The sequence below is a fragment of the Marmota monax genome, unplaced genomic scaffold (genome assembly GCF_021218885.2).
Source record: "Marmota monax isolate L192 unplaced genomic scaffold, Marmota_monax_Labrador192_F-V1.1 WCK01_AAM20220418_F8-fsc00077, whole genome shotgun sequence".
Taxonomy (NCBI): Eukaryota; Metazoa; Chordata; class Mammalia; order Rodentia; family Sciuridae; genus Marmota; species Marmota monax.
This window is the reverse complement of record NW_026694610.1, coordinates 2,301,951-2,328,185: the sequence shown is the minus strand read 5'-3', so window position 1 is coordinate 2,328,185 and position 26,235 is coordinate 2,301,951. Positions and strand designations below refer to the sequence as shown.

The following is a 26,235-nucleotide window of genomic DNA, read 5'->3' as shown; positions in this document are numbered from 1 at the left end:
AGAGGCCTGGGTTCATTTCCATCTCTTTGTTTCTGCACCACAATGTGATTAGTTGTTAAGTCATTTTAGTCTTCAGAAAAGCTTCTGGAAGGTTCTGTGTCTTTATCTGGCATATTTTGTGCATGGCCTAAAGAACAGAGTATGAATTCTTGTCATCACAGCCTTCACAAGCCGCTTTACCAGCATCCTTGCCTGATGCTTGGCTGACAGAAACCCCACTTCCTCTTTCAATGTCCTAATGCCCTCAGCACTTCATTCTTCCCCCTGGTGTGTTCCCCTCTTGAATCAAACGACCTTTTCCCCAACTCCTTTGAGGTCCAGCTTCACTTTCAATCCTCCACAAAGTTGTTCAAATTTTCTGAACATAAGGATCCCCTCCGTGGAGTGCCTGTTGCCATTATTTGTGTGTCACCAGCACACACTGCCGGTGTCTTGCCCTACATTGGAGGCTTCCACTAGGGCCATGTTTTATCCACTAGAGCACAGTCCGTCCTGCCTGACAGCAGACCACGCTAATGGCTACCTGTAGTTACAAAAGCCATAAACAGTGTACTTTAAAATGACACGTAAATATTGATGTGCATAAAGTGAAGAGTGAAATGCTCCTGCGCAGAGGGAGCTACCTTTCCCAGGGTGGAAGCTGACAGAGAAGCCATGGGTGGGAGTGGGGAAGAGTTCAAATCCCAACGTGGCCACTTCCCAGCTCATTGATTTTTTTCCCAGTTGTAAGATTTTTCACTATGAATTGTTCTTCAGCCTTGGACAAACTACTTTTCTCTGCCTCCATTTTTTCATCTACAAAATGGGGATAAATGCAATCAATACCTACCTCACTGGATTGTTAGGATGATCCAAGTGATATCTCTAAAGTATTGAGAACATTTCCTGACACTTAATATCTACTAGAAAATGTGACTTGTTAATCTTTCACAACTTCTTTAAAAGCTTACATACAAGTATATAATTTTGTTAAAAACGACAGAATCAAGTGTGTTTTTCTGCAGTATGCTTTAGTTGATCAAAAATAATTTGTGGCTGTTCTACTGTATTAATCTATACAAATATGCCTTACCACTGTATGCTCGGGTTCCCTCCAATATTTTGCTCTTTCAAAAAATCTGTAATTAAGTTCATTATATACATATCTTCATGTTCTACTTTTGAATGATGGGTTACTAAAAGTAGAATTGTTAGAGCATAAACTATGCTTTAGATAGAATATTTAATAATATTAGATTATTTCTAACTGGTTATCATTTGAATTTAATACTCTCAACAGTGTTTGTATTAAGAGCTGAAGCTTCATTATTCTTAAGCTAATTTCTTGAAAGTGTATCACAAAATGTTCCCTAATTGAAGTATAGGGATTCACACACACATACACCCCAAAAAATCTTTAATACCAACATATCTGAACTACACATTGAAAATTTAAGAAAAAGATGGAAACGCTAATAGCTTCTGGAATACTGATTCTTATCTTGGAACCCTATGCTCAACACATCTAAAAGCATTCACTTGGCAAGGACCCCAAAGAGTCAGACATCAATGTAATAATTCTCAAATATTAACTTTTTAAACATTCTTACAAGTACTATTAAAAATGTTTACATATTGGATTCTATATATAGGTATATTCTTCATGACAAAATATGGCTTTCATGTAGTTTAAGAACAAAACTTTAAGAGTGTTTCCATAAATAGTAGAAGCTACTGAATCTAAGCATGATTGGCAATTTCAAATTTTCTGAAATCTTTTACTCATAACACTTCATAACTTTCAAGCCCTTTTTCAGTTAGCATTCATACAAAGTGGAGGGCAAAAAAGGCTCAGTAACAATTCATAATGAAAAATCTTTCAATTGGGAAAAAATCAATTTGTTCGTTTTTAATCTATTAATTTTTTCTCTGGATTGGGCACAAGGCATCATTATTTTATTTTACCAGAAAATGTTTAAATGCAGCTTTCAGAACACAGATGTCCTATGGGAACATGACTTGAAGTCACTATATAATTTCCCATTAAATAAACCCCAGAACTTTAACTTAACTCCCAGTGAGGTCAAGCACCTGAAAAGTGCTATATATGCCAGCTGAGCACATTTCCCTTATGTGAAAGGTGCATTTCTAGCAATGCTCATCAGACTTTCAATTGCTAGAAACCTTCTTGTTGCCAACTTTGCCACTACCACGAGCTTCCCCTTGTTCCTTAAAAGGCGGAAACTTACTTCACAGTTCTAAAAAAGGGTCTTTTATCTATATGAAGTCCCTAAAGTCATTTCTTGGTTTTGGTAGACCTAGATTTATCTTATTTCAAAATTGCACTTATTTCTTAACATGCTTATTGAGAAATTCTTCACTTACAGTTTACCATTTAAAGTGTACAGTATAATGGCTTTTAGTATATTTACAGAAGTATACAGCCATCATCATAATAGATTTTAGATTTTCATCACCCTTCAAAGAAACCCTGCATTCCTTGGTTATCATCACCCAATTCCTCCATTCCCCTAGCACTAAGCCCATACCAATCTACTTTTTTCCCCCTGTAGATCTCTCTATTCTGAACATCATGTAAGTAGCCTCTAATATGACCTTTTGTGGCTGGCTTCTTTCACTCAGCATAATGTTTTCAAAATTCATCCCTATTGTTGCATGTATCTGTATTCATTCCCTTTTATGGTTGGATAATATCCCATTGTATGGACATACATTTTATTAATTCATTCATTAGTTGGTGGATATTTGAATTGTTATCATGTTTGTTTTGTTATTTGCTATTCTAAACAATGCTTCTATGAATATTTATAGACATATGTGTTTATTTCTCTTGGGCACAGAATAGAATTACTAGGTCATATATGGTAACTTTGCTTAGTCTTTTGAAGAATTTCAAATGTTTTTCAAAGTGGCTGCACTATCTGCATCCCTACAAGCATAAGAGAGTTTTAAGTTCTTCACTTTCTTGTCAATACTTGTCATTACCTATAATTATATTATTATATATGTTTTTGTCAGGATGGGTATTTTGTCAGAAGTGCTATCTCCTGACTTAATTTGCACTAGTCTGATGGCTAGTAATGCTGAGTATCTTTTTATGTGCTCTTGGTCTTTTGTCTGTCTTCTTGGGAAAATGTCTTTTTAGATCCTTTGCCCATTTTTAGTTGGATTGTCTTTTTTTATTTATTTTTTTTTTTTTTTGTGGACACAATATCTTTATTTTACTTTATGTGGTGCTGAGGATTGAACCCAGTGCCTCATGAATACTAGACGAGCAATCTACCACTGAGCCACAACCCCAGCCCAGCTGGGTTGTCTTTTTATTGTTGAATTATAGTATTTCTTCCCATATCAAAATTGCACTTTTTAAACAACTCTGAACACTAGATTATTCAGCAACTCCTGTGTAGCTTGTCATAAATCATAGTTATGATCATTCTTTTTTATTGGTGCATTATAGTTACATATAATAGTGAGATTCATTATACCATATTCATACACACACATAATGGTCCTTCTTAAATAGGATTCTTTGCTATAGTTAATACTATAAATAAGCATTCTTAAATTCTTGTTACAAAGTATAATGTAAGCAGTAAAACACTAGTGAAAAATGCTGTTCTATCCTAATATGAACTATTGGAATAAACCTTCTCCCCTCCCTCAAAAAAAGAAAATAATTGAATGACAGTGTTCAGTACAATAGCACTTCATCAAAAATATATTTTGGCCAGGAGTGGTGGTGTATGCCTGTGATCTCAGTGGCTTAGGAGGCTAAGGTAGGAGGATTACAAGTTCAAAGTCAGCCTCAGCAACTTAGCAAGGTCCTAAGCAACTTAGTGAGACCCTGTCTCTAAATAAAATAAAAGGGCTGGGGATGTGGCTCAGTGATTAAGTGCCCCTGGATTCAATACTCCTGGTAGTATATACATACAGTAGCCAGGTGCATTAGCACCTGCCTGTAATCACAGCTACTTGAGAGGCTAATGCAGGAGGATCACAAATTCATGGCCAACCTCTGCAGTTTAGCAAGACTGCCTCAAAATTTAAAAAATTTAAAAGGGATGTGGATGTACTTCAGTGACAGAGCACACCTGGGTTCAGTTCCCATTGCTGCAAAAAGCAAGAACATTTTTGCTTTTATCTGAAGAGATTTGTGTTTTAGCAAAAACTTAGAAGTCCCAATATAAGTAGTCTAGGTTTTCTAATTGTGTATTTTAAACTTCAAAAAATGGTAAAATTCAAACTATTAGTCTTTTGCTACACCAAAATAATTGCTGAAATCCTTTAAATTAAAACATAGATGCTAAACTCTTCAGTTATAACCTTTTATTATATTAAAGTGCAATATGTGTTAATTTCCTCAATTTTAGTGAATAAAAATGTAGTTAACTTTAAAAACAAGGCAAGTAATACAACAATTTGAATATACTTTACTATACATTTAAAAATAGTTAAAGGGGTGAGTTTTATTATGTTCTTTAACACAATTAAAACTTTAAAAAAAACCAAGGCAGGAGTAATATTTTAACGTCAAGTCTTTTAAAATGGGGATTCTGAATGGTTATTTGCTTATCAGTCTAGCCTTCCACAGTTAAGAGTTTTTACACAAAGCTTTCAAAGCACATTCACTGCTTTGAGTTGGATAGCTTTCTCTCCATCCTGGAATTTACTTTCTGAAGTGAGTCATTTAGATACTTGAATTATCCAGAACATGCATTCCTCGGGGCAGTGATCAGATATCTAAGTTGAGACATTCCTCAGCCACCCCTCGATTGCCCTAAGGAGATGGTTGGGAGCCAGGGTTGGGCGGGGGAAGACACAACAGCAAGAGGACCTCTGGATTCCAGTTTCTTCCAAGGAATGTGGATGCAAAGACTGGCCTGCTGATACAAATCTCACTGGGATGCCTGGTCTCCTGGTTCAGCTCCAGTTCCAGAACATCTCTCTTGCTGAAAGTTATTTAGGTCTTTACCTTAGTGTTGAATTGTATATTCATTATATTGCTTTTTATTGTGTGTTGTAATCCCAAACCAGTTATTTTCAATTCCAAAAGGAAATAAATATTTACTTTTCATAGCTATTTGAACTTGAGTGTCTGTGAGGAGAGACCCTCGTGGTTGTGTTCTTTGAGGACCTTCCCTTTTGAAAGCATTAGTAAAGACCTCAAACCCAAGTCTTAAAACTCTGCGTTTTAAGGAAAGACTTCTACTGCCTTTTGAACATCAATAAGGAAAAGCCAAAGTGAAGCTGGCCATAAAGGCTTACAAAGATGATCGTTGTCAGTAATTTGCACAGTTGTTTCATTCCACTTCTCTCTGATGTCTTGAGTTTTTAGCAGAGGCTAAAAATTTACTTTTATTTGATGAGTCTATTTATTGTGGTGCAGGTTATGGCTAATTTTTATTCCTGATCTAGCCCAAGCATCTTCTTGCACAGGCATTGACATCCTTTTTCAGATATATGAACACAGTCATCCATCTGTATTTTAGGGGATCTGGCTCAAGGACCCCCTTTATACCAAAATGCACAGATGCTCAAAGTCCCCTATATGAAATGGTATAGTATTTGCATATATTCTACGCACATTCTCACAAGTGCTTTAAATCATTTCTAGATAACTTTTTAAAAAATTAATAGAATGTAAGTGCTATGTAAATAATCATTATACTGTATTGCTTAGGGAATAATTACCCAAAAACAGTTTGCACATGTTCAGTAAAGATAAAAGTTTTTCAGAGTATATTCTCTCTGCTGTTGTTTGAATTGGTGGATTCAGAACTTGCAGAAACAGAGGGCTGACTATAATCTATGTGGTGACTATAGGTGATTCCTCTGTGTTCATTAAAGAAATCCCCCAAAAGACTCTTTGGTGCAAACTAAATTTAAGCTACTGAATAATCTTTCAAGAAACAAAGCTCTGTTGGTAAGGGAAAACTGAAGACGGTTGAGTCTTTTGAAGTTGATGACAAGGAGGACAGGTTGTCTTCCTTCAAAATCTCCATCGGTGCACCTGCCAGAGACAGGATGGACTATCAGTCATATTGTCACAGAAGAAGAGGTGTCTCCTAATAAGGATTCATGGAGTTCTGGGAGAAAAGGGGAAACTCAACTTGCCTCTTGTCATATGTGACAGGGAAAGAATTTCGACACACGCCAGTCAGAGACATAGAGGTTTATTTAGGGAAGTGAGTACATGTTGAAACAGAATGTGGACCATGTCAAGAATGACAGATTCGGGCTGGGGATGTGGCTCAAAGGGTAGCGCGCTCGCCTGGCATGCGTGCAGCCCGGGTTCGATCCTCAGCACCACATACAAACAAAGATGTTGTGTGCGCCGAAAACTAAATAAATAAATATTTAAAAAAAAAAAAAAAAGAATGACAGATTCAGTTTGGGGGTTCCAGGTTCTTCTTTGAAAGGACACCTGGTTGGAGGGGTGGGTATGGAGAGGTATATAAGAACAATATTAGTCCAGGGATCTCAAGACAGTTTCTGGGGGTCTGGTCAGCCTCAGGATCCTCAGGCTGATGTGGCCATCATTATCTGATCAATAGATAGTGCTGAAAAGTCCCCCCAATTATAGGTTCCTCAAGATATCATATCTCTCTTTGCTTAATCTATTCATTGAGGGGTTAATTAATAGTGCACAGGTAGGTTTACAGATTTCCCAGGAATTTGGGGAGTAACAGGATTGCAGGAGAGACTGACTTGGGGAGTGACAGACTGGAAAAAGTATGTGGAATTTCTGAATTGAAATCTTATTTCCTTGTCCTCCTTCTATGTCTCCTTTCTCCTATTATTGCTTTTACCCTACTTCCGTACCAAGGATACATTGGAATGCTAAAGAATACTGATCGAATATTGCATAGACTATCCTTCATAACAAGGGCTGGTTGTTTTGTTTTGCTTTATAAGTAACAATTGATTTCCTCTGTTTATTTTGCTTTTTCAAATTATCTTTTCTGTGTAAAAAAAAAAGTCACACAAGGAGCATAATAAAATACAAACCCTCAAAGAAAGTAAGCAAAATATTCCAAAAATTTTGTTCAACCACACCCTGGTATATCTGTCTACTTTGTTCTTTGACCCTGTGACTTGCTTTTGGTGTTTCAGTTCCAAAAGAGTTTCTTTTGGAACATAAGCTGCATGAAGGCAGAGAGCCCTACTCTGCTTTAATTAAGCTTTGCGGTAAAACTCCTTGACACGTGCTGCCCAGGCATCGTGGTCTGTCAGCCTTTGTTCATGTAAATACAGATGACTTACCCCCATAGCGGAAGATGGGATTGTTCCCAGGGAAAACTCCTTGTAGTGGCATATATGTGGTCTCTGGAAGGAGGAAATTCCACCATGTGGTTCAAGTCTTTGAAAACTTTCTGTTTCAATAGTTCCTGCAAATAATGCTTAAAGAGATATACCTAAGAAAAAGATAACTGGGAATCTTGCAGGTTTAAGTCATTCCTGATTCCATGAAGTACAGTGTGGTGTGAGGGAAGCAGAGCTGCTGGTAGAATTGAAAAGCACACTTTGTTTACCTGCTGTTAATTGTGCTAGCAGGGTATAAAGGTCAGAGGTAGAGTCGGTTTCTTTGAATGTTTTTGATTTTTAAGTCATCTCTATTATTCGAGCAAATTGGGTGGTTGAGGCAGGAGAATCACAAATTTGAGGCCAGCCTCAGCAAATTAGCAAGACTCAGCCACTTAGCAAGACCTTATTTCAAAATAAAAGAACCAGGGATGTAGCTCAGTGGTAAAGCACCTCTGGGTTCAATCCCCAGGTGGAAGGAAGGAAGGAAGGAAGGAAGGGAGGGAGGGAGGGAGGAAGGAAGGAAGGAAGGAAGGAAGGAAGGAAGGAAGGAAGGAAGGAAGGAAGGTGCATACCTGTAATCCCAGGAACTAGGGAGGCTGAGGCAGGAGGATTGCAATTTTAAAGCCAACCTCAGCAACTTAGCAAGGCCCTAAGCAACTTAGTAAGTCCCTGTCTCAAAATTTAAAATAAAAGTACTGGGGATGTGGTTCAGTGGTGAAGCACTCCTAGGTTCAATCCCCAGTACCAAAAGAAAAAAGAAAAAGAAAGAAAGAAACCATCTCTATTCCAAATCCCTCCTGTCCATTGTCAAGTTGTATCTATTATTCTAGTAAAATATGTCTCATATGACATCACATTAGAAAATACCTTTCCGTTTATTTTTCTTTAATTATCTTATTATAAATGTGTATGGTGGGGAGGTGTTGGCTTTTGGGATTTTGGCTGTTGGTTTGAGGGAGGTGTTTATTTTTGCATTTTTAAGTATGAATCTAATTTTATCATTTTCCTCTTAAAATACTCTTCTAGCCCTGCTAGTTCTCAACAAACACTCACAGTTGACCAATTTCTATTTTCAGCCACACACAATTCAGAATGCAACTTTTCTTTTAAGAGGAGTCCAGTGAAATCATTTAACTATTTTCAACATACAAAGGCAAAATTAGCTGCCATGAATTTCTGTGGAGTAAAACATCTTTGATTCTTCCAAACAAATGTTTTCGTTTCATATACATATATTTGAATTTGAGTTTATCTATATTTGTTGTTGTTGTTAAAGAGAGTATTTCCTTTGACAATTGAAATGCTCCCAAGCATTTCTCACAAGAGAGATGGAGGAAGGGAGAACAAATACCTCAATGAAACTTTAATCAGTGTTACTTTGGCATGTTATTTCTGCCTTTCTACCTCTCAGTCACATTACACTGAAAGGCACTTATAGAAATTAAGATAGGTTCCATGATTCATCCACAGTTAAAGATTTTCAGCACCTGAAAAGGCAGGCCAGATTTTTACTGACAAACAGTTCCTTAACAAATATCCCGACTCTGGTATTCATTTTATTTTATTTTATCAAATAAAATCTGTTTTTGAGAAAAGGAAGCAGTTGCCACAATTGTTAGACTTTCCATAGTTTCTTTTGTCACCATTGATTGCAGTAACTTCATGACATTTTTGTTTCTTGTTTTTAATTTGTCTCAGTACTTACTTGGAGGAGGCTAAAATCAGCTGCAAGTTGTAATGAGCATTTTAGAGTCTTATTATTTGAAGCATCCATTATTTTGTATAGAATTGGAGAGTTCGAAATGCCTCTTACAATAAAAAGATGTTGTGATTAAAAGATATTTCTTGTAATCAAGGCATTAATTAACATTAAACTCACCATTTAGTTTGTGCTTCTTTTTTGAGGGCACAGTACATAGATGCATAGGAAATAGTGTTTTATTCTTCTAAATACCTTTCTGTTAAGTTTTTTTTTTTAATTACTGTCTCAATGTTGAAAGGAAATTTTAAAAAATTACAGACAGGACTATGCCACTCAATTTTCAAGTGTTTGGATTAGAAACTTTTCAAGGAAATTTGAGATTTGTTCCAAGAAAACTTTTTTAAAAATATTTATTTTTCAGTTTTAGGTGGACATAATATCTTTATTGTTTATATTTATGAGGATCGAACCCAGAGCCTCATGCATGCTAGGCTAGCACTCTACCACTGAGCCACAACCCCAGCCCCAAGAAAACTTTTTATTGATGATTAATAGAATGTGGAATACAGTCCTCCATTCAGATCTTCAGGGTCTACCATTTCTGCCCCATAATCAGGCAGACTTTTGTACAACCTCCGCACAAATCTGTACAACACCTCATACTCCACAGAAAGGTTGGAGAGTTTGGCTCTTACATCCTTTGGCTGCCCTTGGTATTTATGAGTTTAGTGGGCTTAGTTCATAATCACAATGTTCTTGCAGGCTAACCCCTGGCCCTCTTGTGACACTGAACTGCTGATATCAATTTCTACATGTACAGATTGTCCACATTCAAAAAGTGCAGACTCATTGGGAGTGAGACTTGAAAACAATCTCTTGAGGCATTAGCAGGCCCCATGTGTAAGTGGCCTTAAGAGAGTAATTCTCACTATTTTCCCCTTCAATCATATACACTGAAAAGACTTCATGGGGGAAAGTGTAGGACTTTGATCTCTCATGAACCCTCCCTGAAGTAATGACCTTGATTCTAGGGTTACTTAAGATTTCAATAGAAGAAAAAAGTATGAGAACAAAAAAGCATTCAAGAAAATCACCACAGATATATACTTTTGTACAATGTGTAATGAACATTCCTGACTGTGTGGGGCAGTTGTTATAAACTTTATGTATGTTTAACTGTAAAAGTCACTACTCCATCCTGGATGAATGAATTTATCTGATTGACTCATCAGTGAAAGATTCTCTGAGAATTTTGTTATCTCTATCACTAAAGAAAAAAAAAATAGGAAAGTTGGCGTAAATTCCTACTCTAAGGATTCCCAAAGAAAAAAACAATTCTGTCTTCTGTTGGTTAACAAATCCAATCTGGAAGAGCCACATGAGGAGTGGGCTGTGGCCATTCTGTAACTTGGAATTTGTCTGTTAGAAAGATGTTTCTTTTTTTTTTTTTTTTTTTTTGGAGCTTCATTCCAACAGATTTGCTGTAGAACAAATCCTGGCTGCATTAAAAGGAGAAAAAGAAGATATGGTTCACTTTGAGAAAATAACCTAAAGAAAAATCCTATCAATTGGTCTCAAAAATTCTCCAGTCCCAGCTTATTTGAGGAATAAAAAAAAAAAAATCACTCTTTGCAGTGATTAATAGTACTGAATGTAACCTCCTGTTTGATTTTCACTGTTGGTATGAAGGGAGCAGACAGGGCTGTGTAAACCTGTATGCTTTTTAGAAAAATTCTAGAGACTATTCTGACACCCTGATGCTCATTTCCCCCCACTCCTTAACACTTGAGTGAGATGTGCCTTCCCAGTTGAAAACCACCTTGAGTTTTCCAAGGGAAAAAAATGAATTTTTAAATGCTCTGCCATGGATCACTTATTTAAATTTTATTCAAAGTTTTTTGGAACATTGATTTCACTTTCAGGAATATTTTGCTGAGCAAATGTGAAGGTTGGGCTCAGGAATGTCAGTCTACCTTACTATTTGAGAGGCATCCGCCTCCTAGAGTAGAAACTGGGGAAAACCAGAATAAATGATGAGTGAATTTGTCCACTATCTACCTTGACCTGTAACTCTGAGATGAGGGTGGAATTTCTCCTTTCCTGAATACAGGATAAGGCCTTTCATAGTCTAGAATCATTCTTCCCTTTTTAAAATCAAGTGATAGTCCTTTATTATTATCAGCCAACCCATTTTTTAAATCTCCATTCCTTTCCTCTCTTTTAATAGTTTGTTGATGCCAATACTGTGCTGTTTTTGTGACTATAGCTCTGTAGTATAGTTTAAGGTCTGGAATAGTGATGCCATCTGCCTCACTCTTCTTGCAAAGGATTGCTTTATTTATTCTGGGTCTCTTATTTTTCCAGATGAATTTCATGACTGCTTTTTCTATTTCTATGAGGAATGTCATTGGTATTTTGGTTGGAATTGCATTAAATCTTCTATAGTGCTTTTGGTAGTATGGTCATTTTGTCAATATTAATTCTGCCTATCCAAGAACAAGGGAGATCTTTCCATCTTCTAAGGTCTTCTTTAATTTCTTTCTTTAGCATTCTGTAGTTTTCATTGTAGAAGTCTTTTACCTTTTTCATTAAGTTGATTTCCAAGTTTTTGTTTTTTGTTGTTGTTTGTTTGTTTGTTTGTTTTTTGAGGCTATTGTAAACTGGGTGGTTTTCCTAGTTTCTCTTTCAGAGGATTTGTCACTCATATACAGAAATGCTTTTGATTTATGGGTGTTGATTTTATATCCTGCTACTTTGCTGAATTCATTTATTAGTTCTAGAAGTTTTCTGGTGGAATTTTTTAGATCCCCTCGGTATAGAATCATGTCTTTGGCAAATAATGATAGTTTGAGTTCTTCTTTTCCTATCCGTATCACTTTAATTTCTTTCATCTGTCTAATTGCTCTGGCTAGAGTTTCAAGAACTATATTAAATGGTTTGTTGATATGAATCAAGGCACATCCCTTTATCTGAATTTCTTTGTCAACATTTTTCAGTCTGTAGGTGCTAGTTTGAGCCCCATCTCCTTTCTCCATAATCTGGATTGTGATGAGGTATCTCTCTGGTGCTATTTAACATTTTTTTCCTTGTTCTCTACACCAGTGTTTCATGGTCATGAGATCCACAGACAGAGAAGCAGCAGAATTCTGCAGTTGAAAAAGGCCTTGAAGAGTCCCCAGGAACCACAGGTTTCAGGAGCTGGTGAAATCAGTTGGCCAAAGAATACTGAGTTAGGCAGGGCCAGCCTTTAACAATGCCATAGATACTGATGCCTACAAAAATTCTTTCTTTTGTTTCAGAACAGCAGAGAGCTACAAAATAAGTCATAAGGTGCTCAAAGACACAATAAAGACTGCAAAATTCTGCTTAAAAGTAACTTTTCAGGTTACTCAGATTTTTTTGGAGCCAATTCATCATTCTGAAGTCTTTGAGTGCATGTGAAATAAATATAACCTGATAAAAATATAAACATGGAAGAATTTAGCTATTTTAGATTTAGAAGAAAAGAATAAGGAAAACTATTGAAAAGTTTATTTTAAAGATCAAAGGAAATAGAGAAACTAGAGGCTAAGTCAAACACTTGGACTCCTCCTTCAATTCCTTCCCCCTCCCCCCACTTTGGCTCCTGTACTGTCCTTATATAGACTCTGATTGTGGCCACCCCTCCACCTTGGTCCAGGCAACACCATATTGATCCTAATCTACTTTTTTTCCCTGCCTTCCCCTCACCCCACTCTTCAGGATCTTGCTCTTTTATTTTATTTTTTTGTTTGTTTGGTTGGTTGGTTGGATTTCGTATGTTTGTTATAAGAAGACAGTATGAATGGCACATACTTATATCCAATAGCTCAGCTCAGGAGGCTGAGGAAGGAGGATTGTGAGTTCAAAGCCAGCCTCAGTGACTTAGCAAGACCCTGTCTCTAAATAAAATACAAAAAAGGGCTGGAGATGTAGCTCAGTAGTTAAGCACCCCTGAGTTCAATCCCCAGTACCAGGAGGAGGAGGAGTGGGAGGAGGAGGAGGAGGAGGAGTGGGAGGAGGAGGAGGAGGAGGAGGAGAAAGAAAATGAAGATGACAATGACAACAATGACATATGGTGTTTCTAAAACTCAGCTTTGAGTTTATTCCCCTCGTTGCTTTTGGAATAAAGGCCAAACATCTGAGCATGTTTGGCATGGCTCTCATTTATGTATTTTCACCATACTTCTCACTCCTGCTGTCCCACCCCCTGCATTCCTGGACTTTGCATCTGAAACCCTTCCTTATCCTCAGCTCTTCCCTTGCATGCCACTTCCTCTGGAAACCTTCCCTGCCCTTGCAGTGTACTGAGATGGCCCCATAGTCAATCTTCTTCTCCTCCACCAGCCAAATGGAAGTGTCATGAAAGCTAGGACCTTTTCATTAGCATTCCATTCCGAGGGCTATCAACAGTCATTCTTTGAGATTCCAGAGAGTCTTAAGTCATTTTATAAGATGTGCATGTTTCCACTTTCATTTTTAAGAGTATTATTATACTGTGCAACATTATTTGGAGAGATTATTGCAGGAGGAATAAAGGATCAAAGTTTCAAGGTCTGAAACTGTTATACTGCTTCCTTGAGCAGTATAAAAAAATATATATATCTGGGCCTTGATTTACAGAAAGATTGTGCCTTACTGCCAGTCTTCGTTATTGGCTCTCCAGACACCCACGCTACTTCTTTTTAAACAGGCAAAGAGAGCTTTACCGTGCTTTTCCTGGAAAGATTCACTGATTCAGTCTTTCAGTTAATATTTGGTGGAATGCACACTAAAGTCATGGCATGCAGTTCAGCCCTGGGACAGGAAAGTGTGTGTGCCTGCCGATGAAAACAGTGAGCATGACATGGAAGTTCTCTGCTTGCCAGCTAGTTTGCTTCCCTGACAGGCATTTCCGGATGTGTGGAAAGATTTATTTTGGCACCCCCAGCTCCAACTGGCATGGGCAAGTACGCAGGCACACATACACACTAGCTCTCCCATGGTTCTTAGGATCATCTGTCTCCAAAGTTTGAAACTGAGTTAACACTCCAGCAGAAGAGCTGGCTCTTGGTAACTTTCAAGGGGGAAAGGGCATCTTTCCCTCCCGTACAGCTGAGTACAACAGCTTAAAAATAGCACAATGTGTGTGTGTTTGGTGTATTCTTTTCATCCTCTGCATCAATAACAGGTGTACAGTTACAGACACAAAGAGCTAGATTCACATCTTCCGTAGGCCTCCAGAGAATTCCCATAGTTACCCACAGAGCAAGAACTGAGCCTAATTTTGTAAAAAGAAAGTAACCCAATACAGCTATGTACTACTAATGTTGCTGTATCACATGGTTCTATTATTCTTCTCCCACAGTGATTCTAGGATGTAAATGCACCACAGAAGAAATTTTTACCAAGAACAATTCTTAGGAAACTTAACATGCACATGTTTTCCAGACCACAAAATAAAGTTAATGCCTCTAAAAAGTTGAATTGGAGAAACTGACATGACTACTGTAAATTGCAGGCTGTGAAATGGTTTGGGTGAGGGGTCAGAAAACTGAAATGCTTTCACCAGAGAGCACAGGGACAGCTTTGAAAACCTCATGTGTAACTTCAGTTTCATTTGCTAGTATGCTTTTAGATGCATATTTAAAGATGCGCTTCTTACATTGTTTTATGACCTCTTGACTTCACATTTGCTTTGTGATTAAATTCCTCACCCACTTTGCAATATGCATGGTCAGGAATGGTATTACTTAATGAATCTGTTCACACATAAATCTGCAGTGTAGAAGCAGCATCCCCTGCTCACACACACAGCTGCTTGCAATTCCTTCACGTTCCCTCCGAGGAAATGGTTCATAATAGATGTGAACAGATGCTAGCTAGGTGTTTGGCAGCATTGTGAAGGCTACTAGTTTTCAAGATGTGGGTTCTTTGGTATCTCATGATTAGAGTTTCAACAGCCTTTAAGCTTCCAGTGTGTTCCTATGTTCACATAAATACTTAACTTCTGGCTCCACATTTACCTACCTCTCACCAGTTCTTCTGACCTATTTATTGGTTCTGACAACACCACTACTGAATTCTTGGCTCTCCAAGTCGAATCTGGTAAACATGCACGAGCAGATCTGATTTGGCACTAAAATCCCTCCTCCTTTTTGGATTGAGTTTTTCCAGTTGTCCCCCAACAATGTTGCCAAAACTCCAACTTATAGTTTATTAATTTCCCAAGTCCCTTTTTCCACTGCCCCTCTTTTCTTCTACCCCATGCGAATCCCTTTTTTCTCCATCCCAGACACTGCTCTGTCTGATGGAATGCTGTGGTCCCCTGGGCTCCTGAGCTCTGAGAGCAAACATTAAGTTGTATTTCTGCCTATAGCTCCTGCTCCTGGCATGCAATAAGTGTGCAGTATGTGTACCTCGAATGAGCCAAGGATAGTCAACTAAGAATAAAGAAAATATTAATTCTATCTTCTTCATCCTCTAAACTTCAGAAGACTCGGAGTACATCTCTGAGAGGAGCTCATGTTTTCCAGGGGATGTGAAGAAACATACCAAAAATTGTTTGGATGCACAGAAAATGCAGTGTGAGTGGCTGAGCCAGTTGGAATCTTTCAGGCTTCAAAATACTCAGTGGTAGATGAAGGCGCTTTGTGTACCTTGCACACCGATTCCCCATGGATGGATAGCCCATTCACCCTGCTTCTTTACCCTTTTTACGTCCTTATTTGAAATACTTTACACTCCTGTTCCTTTGAAATCTGTCCCCCCAAGTATCTGTGAAGCATTTCACATTTGCTGTGGCCTCCATAAGGCTGTCCATACGTTTCTCAGAGGCACGAACACCTCCGCTTCCTTTATTTCCCCTGTCAACCCTCATGTGGATCTGTGCTCTCACTGGGTTTGCCAAAAATACCTGACAGCATCTGCCCTGTGGGTGCTTGTTCCATCCCCTTCCTTGTCCCCATCACCTTGTGAGTCATGCTCAGCTGCTATTGTCTAGCCAAGGTTGTGACTTCATTTAATATTGAGCTCCTTCAGTTAGCTGTGCTAGGTGCTGAGGAAGGAAGTCCCAGGGCTGGTAATCCTGGACTCCAGGTCCTGGATCTCCCCACTGTGCAGAAAGATGAGATGTTGACATCTGAAAACCTGAACAGTCCCCTGCCCAGGGGTGCAGAGAACACTCCTGTTAGCTGCACATATTTGTGGTAATTCCTGGAACACAAATGTAGGAGGTACCAGAAGGTTCTGAGCCAGTGACAGCTCTGACTAGCTGTGGGAGAAATCACTGGCATTCAGGGCTCATTCATGGAGTGGAAGTAATAGCGATAGTGATAAAAATATTTGTTGTAGAAGCCTGGGGTTGGGAGCACCTGGAGGTGAGCTTGGTGGAGACCATGCTGAGGGCACGCCTTACATGCATCTGCAGGCACTGGACTGGTGTCAGTGGTCAGCACTAAAACATCAGCTTCAGAGGCTCCTTTGGCTACTTTGCTAGAGAGAATCTGGTGTAAGGCTCCTCGCCACACTTGCATCTGGGTCTGCCCAGAGAAGATCATTTCCTGGGTCATGGCTCAGGTCCAATGTTGGCATTGTCATTGACCACTCCTGGCTTTGTCACTCATTGGTGGCCAGTCTCAGAGGTGTTGTGCGTTACTTCACCCACTTTCAGCTGGTTGTTGTCTACTGAGTCCTTCTCACTCATAGGTGTTTCTGAATGAGAAACCACTTCTGGTGACCCCAAGTAAACAAATGAAGTCACTGTATTTTCTATGTTAAAAACAAAAAAAGACTACAAGAAAGCACCTGACTTTCCAAGGTGAGAATATTCCATTTCTTCATCTGTCATAATGCAACCAGTTTTAAGCTGGTCCACTAAAGCAGAACTTGGAACTGCCTTGTGTTGACAAAAAGTCTTGAAGCTTAATTCCATCCTGACCTCACCACTAACCTGAGGGGTCATTTTATACATCATTGAGCTTCTTGGGTTCCTTGGCCTCACTCCCCAAACCTGAAGGGCTTCAGCCACGAATCAGCCCCTTGTTTAAGGCATTCACTTTTGGTTTTTTGATGACAGACTTGGTTTCCAAGGGTGTTTGCAGATTTCCTGGGGGATTATGTTCTCTCCAATCCAGTTTCCCATCATTAAAAAGCATGCAGTGCTGGGGCTAGGGCTCAGTGGTAGAACACTTGCCTAGCATGCACAAAGTCCTGGGCTTGATCCTCAGCACCATAAAAAAATAAAAATAATTGAGTGCCAGTTAAAGGCAATGCTGCGAGGTTTACTAGCCTGGAGCAGAACCTGGCACATGGCACATGGTCACTCCTCAGTTATTAGCTAACTACAGTAATGTGAGGTTTACATCTGAAGCTGTAAATGTTTGAGAAGATTGGTACTGCAACTCAGATCACGTGTACTCTTCCATCTTAAAATGACAAAATAATCATCCTGACTGCAGATTCATTCTATGATCGGTGACAATTTTTATTTTACCTGCTAGCAATTATTGAATATTTCTAAAATGTCAGTTGTAGAACACGTATTTTTGTTATATTACTGGTTCTTTTGGGAAAAGAGACTTTATTTCCTGGAGTTGCAAAGTCAGTTCTGTGGTATTCTACAGAATCATTCTTGTAATAGCTCCATGTACTATAAGGAATCTTTTTTTGGATTTCAAAAATACTCTTCCTATAATAACTTTTTGGCTAAGGAATTCCTGATACAATTTGTTTTGGTTATTCTGAAAATGTTTGAGCCTTCCTAATACCTTGGACAATAAAATAGGGTCTCATAAAAATAGTAAAGTAGATTTAAAAGAGGCTGAACGTTCAGACCTATAAAGTATTTAAGGTTCTATGACTATTGGGGAAGTACCCTGGGTGTACTTTTAAAAAAAAACAAACCTGTCCTGTTCCATATTTTTATCAACAACTCAATGGCACAGAAAGCATCTATGAGTGTTTTCAGATGACATAAGCCCCAAAAAGGATGGTTTTCACTACATGTGCCTGTGATTACAATCAAAATGACTCCAATAGGCTGCAATGCTGGATGGAAACCAACAAGACAAAGTTGGGCAGGGAATAAATGTACATGTCTGCTTTTAGATTCAAAAGGCAGTTGCGCAACTACAGGATGGAGAGCAACGGAGCTTGGCAGCAGTTCATGGGACTAAAAGCTTAATATGAACCAACAGTAGGAACTGCAGGCTGAAAAAGAATGAATATAGCCGTATGCTTCCTCGGTAGAAATATTAATAGTTCACTGTAGTCTGCACCAGTCACGCTGTGTTGGGAATAATTTGTTTAGTTCCGAGCCTATTCAGGAGAGACTTTGACAAGGCAGAGTAGCTACTAAGAGGGTGTTGACTCTAATCCAAGATACATTTATTGGACTCCTGTTTGGGGCAGGCAATGTGCTAACCAGGGCTGGCAATAAAGACACAAAGGGACCTTGCGGGTCTCTAGCCTCAAGGAGTTGAAATTTAAAACCGAGAGAGTCCGACAGGTATGCACATGACTATGAAACAAAGCAGACTCTGAAGCCAAGAACCACAAAGAAATGTGCTGTGGGAATTCAGGGGCTGGACCAGCAGTAGGGTTTCTACAGGAAATGAGGACAAGCGCAGAGGAAGCCTTGGAAACAAAGATGCAGAGACAGGAAAACTAGAGGCACATCTAGGGAATACTGAGTAGTCTGAGTTGCTTGGAAGAATAGGGTAAGCCTGAGCAGGAAATGAAGCTGAGCAAAAGAAGGTCTGGGCCAGAGCAGGAGGGCATGTGGGAGGCAATGGAGGCATGACAGATCAAGGAGCGTCTAGAAGTGATGACACATAAGGACCTGTTGGAGAAAGAATGTGCATGTAGTCAGAGGAAAAGAGGACCAAAGTCTACCTGGGAATGTGGACCAGGCTTTCCTTGGTTTTCTCCAGAAACAAAAATTTATCTCAAGGGAAATGGGCTATAAGGAACAAGATTACAGGGTTTTTCTAAGCACTTTTTAGTTTGGGTTTTGTTTTGTTGTTGTTCTTTGTTTGTTTGTTTGTTTGTTTTAATGATAGCTGCCCAGTGATGAAGAGCTAACCTAGCAGTTTGTGAGCACCATCATGGATGGACTTAGAGAAAATTTGGTAACTGAGACTTCACGCAGATTGGGGAAAGAAGGAGATGCTGCAGGTTCACCAAGCGGCCAGAGAGGTCTAGGAATTTCCAAGGTCTTTGCAATATGTAATTACACATGGTCGAGTTTGCTCTCTTTCCTCTTCTTCCATTGAGGAGATCCATTAGTGTATCACCTTCTGAATAAAGCCACCATGTTGTGATGTCAGGCTGACTCCAGTGCAGAGGTCCCCATGCTGTGACAATAGCCACTTATCATCATTGCCTTGTTTTACTACATATGTCATCCTTTTTACTATGATATGTGTGATATCATGATATCCTTTCAAATATGAATTTAAATAGATTTTTGTCACAGTTTCCCATTAGGGTGGATCAAATGCAGACCAAAGGTTGATACAAGCCCAGTGGAAATTATTTATTTTGCAAAGAATCTCCAAAGCAATAGTGTAGTGATTTGCAGTTTCTAGAATCAGAAAGATAAAAGAGTTTAGATGTCAACAGTGCCACTTACTAGCTGTGTAATCATGAAGGAAGGATTGAACCTCCTTGTCTCCTAGTTTGTGAAGGAAAGTTGACCATTGTTAGTCCCCACCTTGGGAAGTTATTTGGGAAGATCAAAAGAGATAACGCACTTAGTATAGTGCCTGGCGATAGACTCTAATTTTACTAAGTTCTCACATTTTACAGTGTTGTTACAAGGAGCCTTCAGAGCTAAAGACCTTTTTTAAAAAAAAAAATAAAACATCACTGACATCATGTGCCAGCTATTATTCTAAGGCATCACATATATCAATTTATTTAATTTTGAGAACAACCCTATTTACCAATACACTGAGAGGTTACATATCTTGACCAGTCACAGCTAATAAGCCAGTAAGCCAGGATTCAAACCAAGCAATCTCTGGAGTTCACTGTGATTATAATCATTTCTTTGCAGTACATACCAACAGATTTCCCAGTTTGTTTCCCAATTTCATCCCAAACCTCTCAGCTAGAAAATTTTATGTGTTGTATTTGCTCAGGAAAGTTTCACAACTATACTTTTTAAGTCTTATTGGTTGTAATAAATAGCCCTCTGTAACTGCAGATTCCATATTTTCAGATTCAACCAACTACAGACCCAAAATATTCAGGGAACAAAATGAATTTAGTCTGTACTGAATATGTGCAGACCTTTTTCTCCTTGTTGCTATTCCCTAAACACTACAACATAACAACTAATTACACTGTACTTACATTGTATTGCATATTGTACATAATCTATAGAAAACAAAATATGCAGGAAAATGTGCATAAGTTACATGCAAATACTGTGTCCTTTTATATGAGGGCCTTGAGATCTGCAGATCTGTATTCCCTGAAAATATGGAAGGATGGCTGTATCTTGTATGTGTTAATTATCATGTCCTTTTGCCAGACCACTCAGAGGGCCTTAATAAATGTTGAACAAATGCATGAATAAGTGAAAATTTTTAGTTGTAGAAGCAATTAATAGTCACATTTAGAAGAAGTTATCCTTCATATAACTTCAACACCTCACTAACTCACTTCATTATAGCCCTTTGAATCGTTCATTTAAAATTCATGTTTTGCACCCTGTTTCCATTTACCTTGTTTATAAATATCTTATCAATATTCCTTTTAACAATAATGGCCCCAGTTCTCTCTTTTCTCTTTTAAAATCATTTAGTGTGAGCATATTTTATTCAAGTATACCCGTCCACTAGTTGTGCTTATTCCAAACATTGGTGACTACCTCATCATCCAAACATTGACTGCCTACTCCTGGATCCCATGTTAAAGAACCATTTTACCAACCCATCCCATGCAATATCACAGTCTCAAATCCATCAAATGTCACTTCCACATCTTTTCTTTGGACACACTCCTAGATCCCTGAAGTCTATTCAAGATATGTGAAATTGGATGTAAGTGACTATACACAATTTTTTTTTTGTAGAATTTTTGGGAATTCCTAAATACCCCTTTGAAAAAAGATTAAATATAAATCTGAGAAGCAAAAGAAATCAGGCACATTGTTTGTTTAATTTTTTTTAAGTAGAATATGCAAAAACAGCTCCCTTATATAGATGGAAGAATGTTTTCAAAGTATTGGCCACTACCTGTGGATTATCAGGAATAATTTAATTCCATTGTTGCCCTTGGACCAGGGGGCAAAAATGTAGCTTTTCCTGTTCCAAGGAGAAAATGTTCTACTACACACAAGGCAGAGATGAGGCAAGCCAATCAGTTCCATAGTTTAGGGCAATTTTTTTTTCCCACTCTGTGAAATGATACTGCTCTATTGTTTGGCTCAGGTAGCTGGGAGAATATAATCTCTGACTCCCTGGGTGTGACTATTCCTTTATAGATTAGATAAGAACAATTGATGCGCTTTTTAAATGCTGAGAAAACTAATCAGAGCTAAAAGGAGATGTTTGTAGGCCACAGCCCAAGAAATATACTACAAGGAAAGCCCTGACTGAACTTTTCTTCCACCCAAATTTCTCTGCTTTTCAGTTTCTCTTTCTCTTTCTCCTCCCGTCATTCTCTACTCTCTTATCTCCACAGTCTTCTCTTTGTCCTCTCCTCATCCCTCAACTCTATCCCTAAAGATTTAATTTGGCACAAACTATATCCTAGCTGGCCAAAACGTGGACCTGAATTTTATTAAAAATATATTCTTTATAAAGTAGATAAGATTCACATCTCTGGATTTAATTTAGAAAATAGATAAGGTGAACATGTTGTGTTCTCTAGTTGTTTCTTTTATTTTTTTTTTCTTATAAAAAATACTTCTTTTTGAAAAATCAAGACTTCAGTCTTGAGTCACACCCTTAGCCTCAGTCCAGTTCAGAGTGCTCAGGTTGGGTTCTGGTTCCAGGCTCTGTCCATGTCGAGGCATGGGGATGGGGGAGAGGAGGGGTGGCAGAAAACCATTCACCAGGGGTGTTCAGTTCCTTTGGCCCAGGAGTCCACTGCCTCCCGGCCTCAGTGCTGGGCCTGGAGTCACACTCGCTTCAGCTGTTCTTTTGGAAGCGGGGCCAGGTCCAATTGGTCTTCAGCATCCATATGTTGCTTTCAACTTCTCTGAGGCTTTCGTTCCAATCCCTATTCTTCTGTGAGGGACAGGCCCTTCGTGGGAAGAAAGGGCCCCCCTGGGAGCCGGACATGCTCTACAGTCAGCTCCAGACGCCCTTTGGTTGACTTTCGACAAGCGGAGCCCAGTTGTGGAATCTGTCGTGGCCACTCCGCACCCTGCCAGCTAGGAAACGTGCTGTCTTGACCATCTTCCTAAGAAAGTCACCCGGGGAGGCCTTTCGCATTGCGGGAAACACAATCCAAAGTAAAGACGGCTTTTTTGGAAATGGCAAACTATTCATCCAGTGGTTGGTTGATTCTTTGGGGGTAAAAAGGCAGGGGGGGCTGGGGCTCTGGCCTCACAGAACTTCCTCTCATTAAACCAGAGTAATTCACTGCTCTCTGCGGGCTCTTTCTGTTAGTGAATTCACCTACTTTTCCCCACTAATGCTAACACTCCTAGTTAATGGTGCCCGTGGATGGCCCACCCTGGCAGGGAGGTGCCTGTTCCTGCAGGACAGAGGTTTCTTTGCAAAGCCAGCTTTACAGGTACGACCAAGAGTCGCTTTGGCCAGCCCATTGTCCCCACTGCCCAACACACACTTTTCTTTTTGCTGCTGTTTTCTGTGGTCCTGGGTTTCTAAGTCTTGGCAAGAGGACAGTCATTCCTTTGTGCTCGGCTGTTACAATGAGGTAACCAAAGAAAGGGTCTTGGTCTGAGGCTGTCAGCTGTTACTAATCATTACTCCCCAGCTCATCGTGGGTCCCGCTCGCCTCTCCCTCTTGCTCTGCTTAGCACACATAAAGAAGATGAATTACTCTCTGGTTCCTCTTCAAAAAAGCATATTGTGCCGCACATTCCAATACTGTGAGCGAAGGATGGGCTAATGTGAAGGGTAAATGGGTATCTAAATCACTCCCCGTGGGTCTCGCGCCGGCAGCTGTGGGCCTCTGAGAAGAGAATTTCAGGGTTGCCCCTTCTGAGAGTTTCTGGCGACCTTGCTTGAGACTGAGAGGAAGTCCCTGCGGTGGGCTCCCTGGCGAGCCAAATGACAAGACCATCACAGGGCTGTGTGAGCCTGAAAGTCCACTGAATGTTCCAGACTAGTGCAGAGGGAAGCAAAACCTCAGACTCAGAGGCCACCACTGCTGGATGGCCAGGACAGGCAGTCTCCTCTCCAAAGGTTAAGCCAAAGGGCGTTGGACACTCTTGGACATTAGAGGTAGCAGTGATGGAAGTTGGGCCTCAATTTCCCCTCGGTGCTTCCTTATGTGGGAGTTCATTCTCAAAGGACAGCTGTAGCCAGAGAAAAGGAATTGTCTGCTTAGCCCTACCAGACTGAGGGTAAAAGTGATTTATTTGACTTTTTCTGCCACTAATAATACTGTCTGCTCCACTGATTTTTTTTTTCCATTTATACAATCTTTCAAAAAGGAGAATGTTTCTCTTTTTGCTTTTCTGCACTTCATTTTCCTAGGGAACACTGGAGCTCGAAGAAAAAGACTTGTTGACAAGTTTTAAGGGTCAAATTTTAAAAATCCGTTTGCCTGACAAATCATACGTCGTCACAAGTGGCAAGTTCGTGACAGACTTTCCCTTGTCATTTTCGTGGCATTCAATCTTATAAAGCTGAGTGGTGTTCTAGGTAAATGAAATGACAAGTTCTATGATATTATGAACATATGTCAGAAAAACTTTGGCCCACGTGAATACCCATGTGAAAATACTTGTGATTTAATTGACTGTGAATGCTACAAGATCTTTCTCAGCTCTTTGTGAAGATGATTTAATTCTTCACTAGGAAACACTGATAAAAGTGAATTGCCTTCTTTTCTCAAAATTCCATGAAGTAAAACTTTTCTAAAGCTTTCCCCCTTGTTTCCCCTCTAAGATTTCTGTCCAGATGAATTGACCAGGTACCAGTGCTAAGCACCTTCATTTTCTTGGCCTTCCCCAGTGAGATGAAATGAGTTCTTGGGTCTGGTGGACAGCCCAAGGACACAGGACGTGAAAATGATGAGAAGGGAAGACCATAGCTCATAGCTTCTTTTTAAAGCCTGAGCTATTATCAGAATGGGAGTATATACCAGTGTTGCAAACCTGCACCTACAATAATAAAAACATTTTGCACTGTGACCTGGTACATATATGCATATACCAGAGGGCTGAAAAAATGTTTTAATAAAATAGTACTTTATCAAATGTGACACACTCTGGTATTTTCTATTATAACCTTTTCATTAGTGAATAAAAATACTAGTCATGATTCACTAAACTGATTTCATGACATGCACAGTAAGCACTTATATAGCCCTAACTCCTCTGTGCCATTCCCTTCTTTCCTTTTTACTTTTTTGTTTATTCACTCATTCTTCTGAACATATGGACAGATGGAATAATAGCAATTACTTCCATAGGTTCATTTGAAAGAGTGAAATTTGTTAGCAGAGGAGATCAGAAATATGTTATCAAATATGTTAGAAAATTTAAGAGTGGGAGAGGGAAGACAAAGGGCCAGTTGGACGGGGGTCTGGGTGTTGCGGAGTAGAGGTCTGCCAGCATCCTGACCCTCCTGGCCTGCCTGGGGACACCTTGCAATAATGACCTCCCAGGTCCAGAAATGAAGTTCCAGATGAGGCCATGTGTACTTGGTCTATTTTTCCCCACAAGGTATATCTCTCATTGTTCCAGATAGAATGAACCTCATTATTTTAGATTCATTGAGGGAAGATGAATCAAAATTGAAGAATCTAAATTTCAGAGTATTTTAGCAAAAGCAGCTTTAGTTCTTATAATCTGTATAGTAACCCAATCTAAGTGTTTAAAAAAAATAAGTGTGTGTGGCCTCTACCCAGCACAACAACAACTGTTTCATCAACAAATAACTAGAGGCTCTTCCTGGGTGCTAGCGCTGTTCTAATGCTTCCTTGGTTTTGTTCTCTGAGGTACAGCAATGAAGAAAACAGATGGTTCTGCTCTCTTGGCACTAAGTTCTAGTAGAGGAAAACATAGACTTACTGTGACTGTCATTATCCAGGGTCTCCTTTGTACAGTGTTTAGTTATGTTTAATCTTGCCACCTAGGTATGATTAGCTTCTTTCTAGATGATAAACAGAGGCTGAGAGAGGTGAAACAATACTTGGTGAGCAGCATGGTTATTATTTATCTGCTTAATTAGTAATAATAGCTAAGATTTGCCAAAAGCTTACCATGGTCCAAGCACCATACAGAAGCCCCTTTTTAATGCCTATGAGGGAGCTTTTATTATTCCCATAGTATAGATGAGAACTGAGGCTTAGAGAGGCCATACGGTACCAAAGCCAAAAGTGGAATCCAGGTATTCTAACGCCACAGCCTACACTCTTAATCCCTGAGCTATTTAAAAAAAAATTAATTAAGTTAAAGGAATGTGCTTCTAAAAATTCTCAAAATCCCAAAAAGTGAAACTTTTCTAAAACTTTCCCCCTTGTTACAGTGTTCATACAATTTCTGTCCAGATGTGATTTCTGTCCAGGTACAGAGATCAGCATCTTCATTTTCTTAGCCTGAGATTGGCCTTAAGTCTTTAGAATATTGTCTTTTAAATAAGTTCTGAGGGTTGTGGCTCAGTGGCAGAGTGCTTACCTAACATGTGTGAGGCACTGGGTTCTATTCTCAGCACCACTTATAAATAAATAAAATAAAGGTCTATTGACAACTAAAAAAAAATATTTTAAAAATAAATACATTAATTAAGTTCTGAGGCTGTTACCTGCTCAGGAACTGTAATTCAAAGTTGTAGTACAGTGATTCTGTACAGTTATTCTTTACCAACAATAAGGAATTTCACTTTTAAGTATTCGCCTTTGGTTCTGGAACCCATGGAATCACAGAACTTTTTAGTTTCTTACTGGTTATTCTACAAAGGGGTTGAAGAAAATATTGTAGTTCAGAAAAACTATATATATTATCAAAAAACGCTTGCGGTGTCTCCTTGCTTGTCCTTAAGAAGTAAAGTTCTCACTCTCTTGCCTTTCCTCTGGGA

General features: G+C 39.1%; 1 protein-coding gene across 2 annotated transcripts in view; it reads left to right on the top strand.

Annotated features, from left to right (window-relative positions):
- Nucleotides 1–26,235, top strand: part of Slc1a3 (solute carrier family 1 member 3) — a 78,220-nt gene that overhangs the window by 29,533 nt on the left and 22,452 nt on the right. The window lies entirely within an intron of this gene.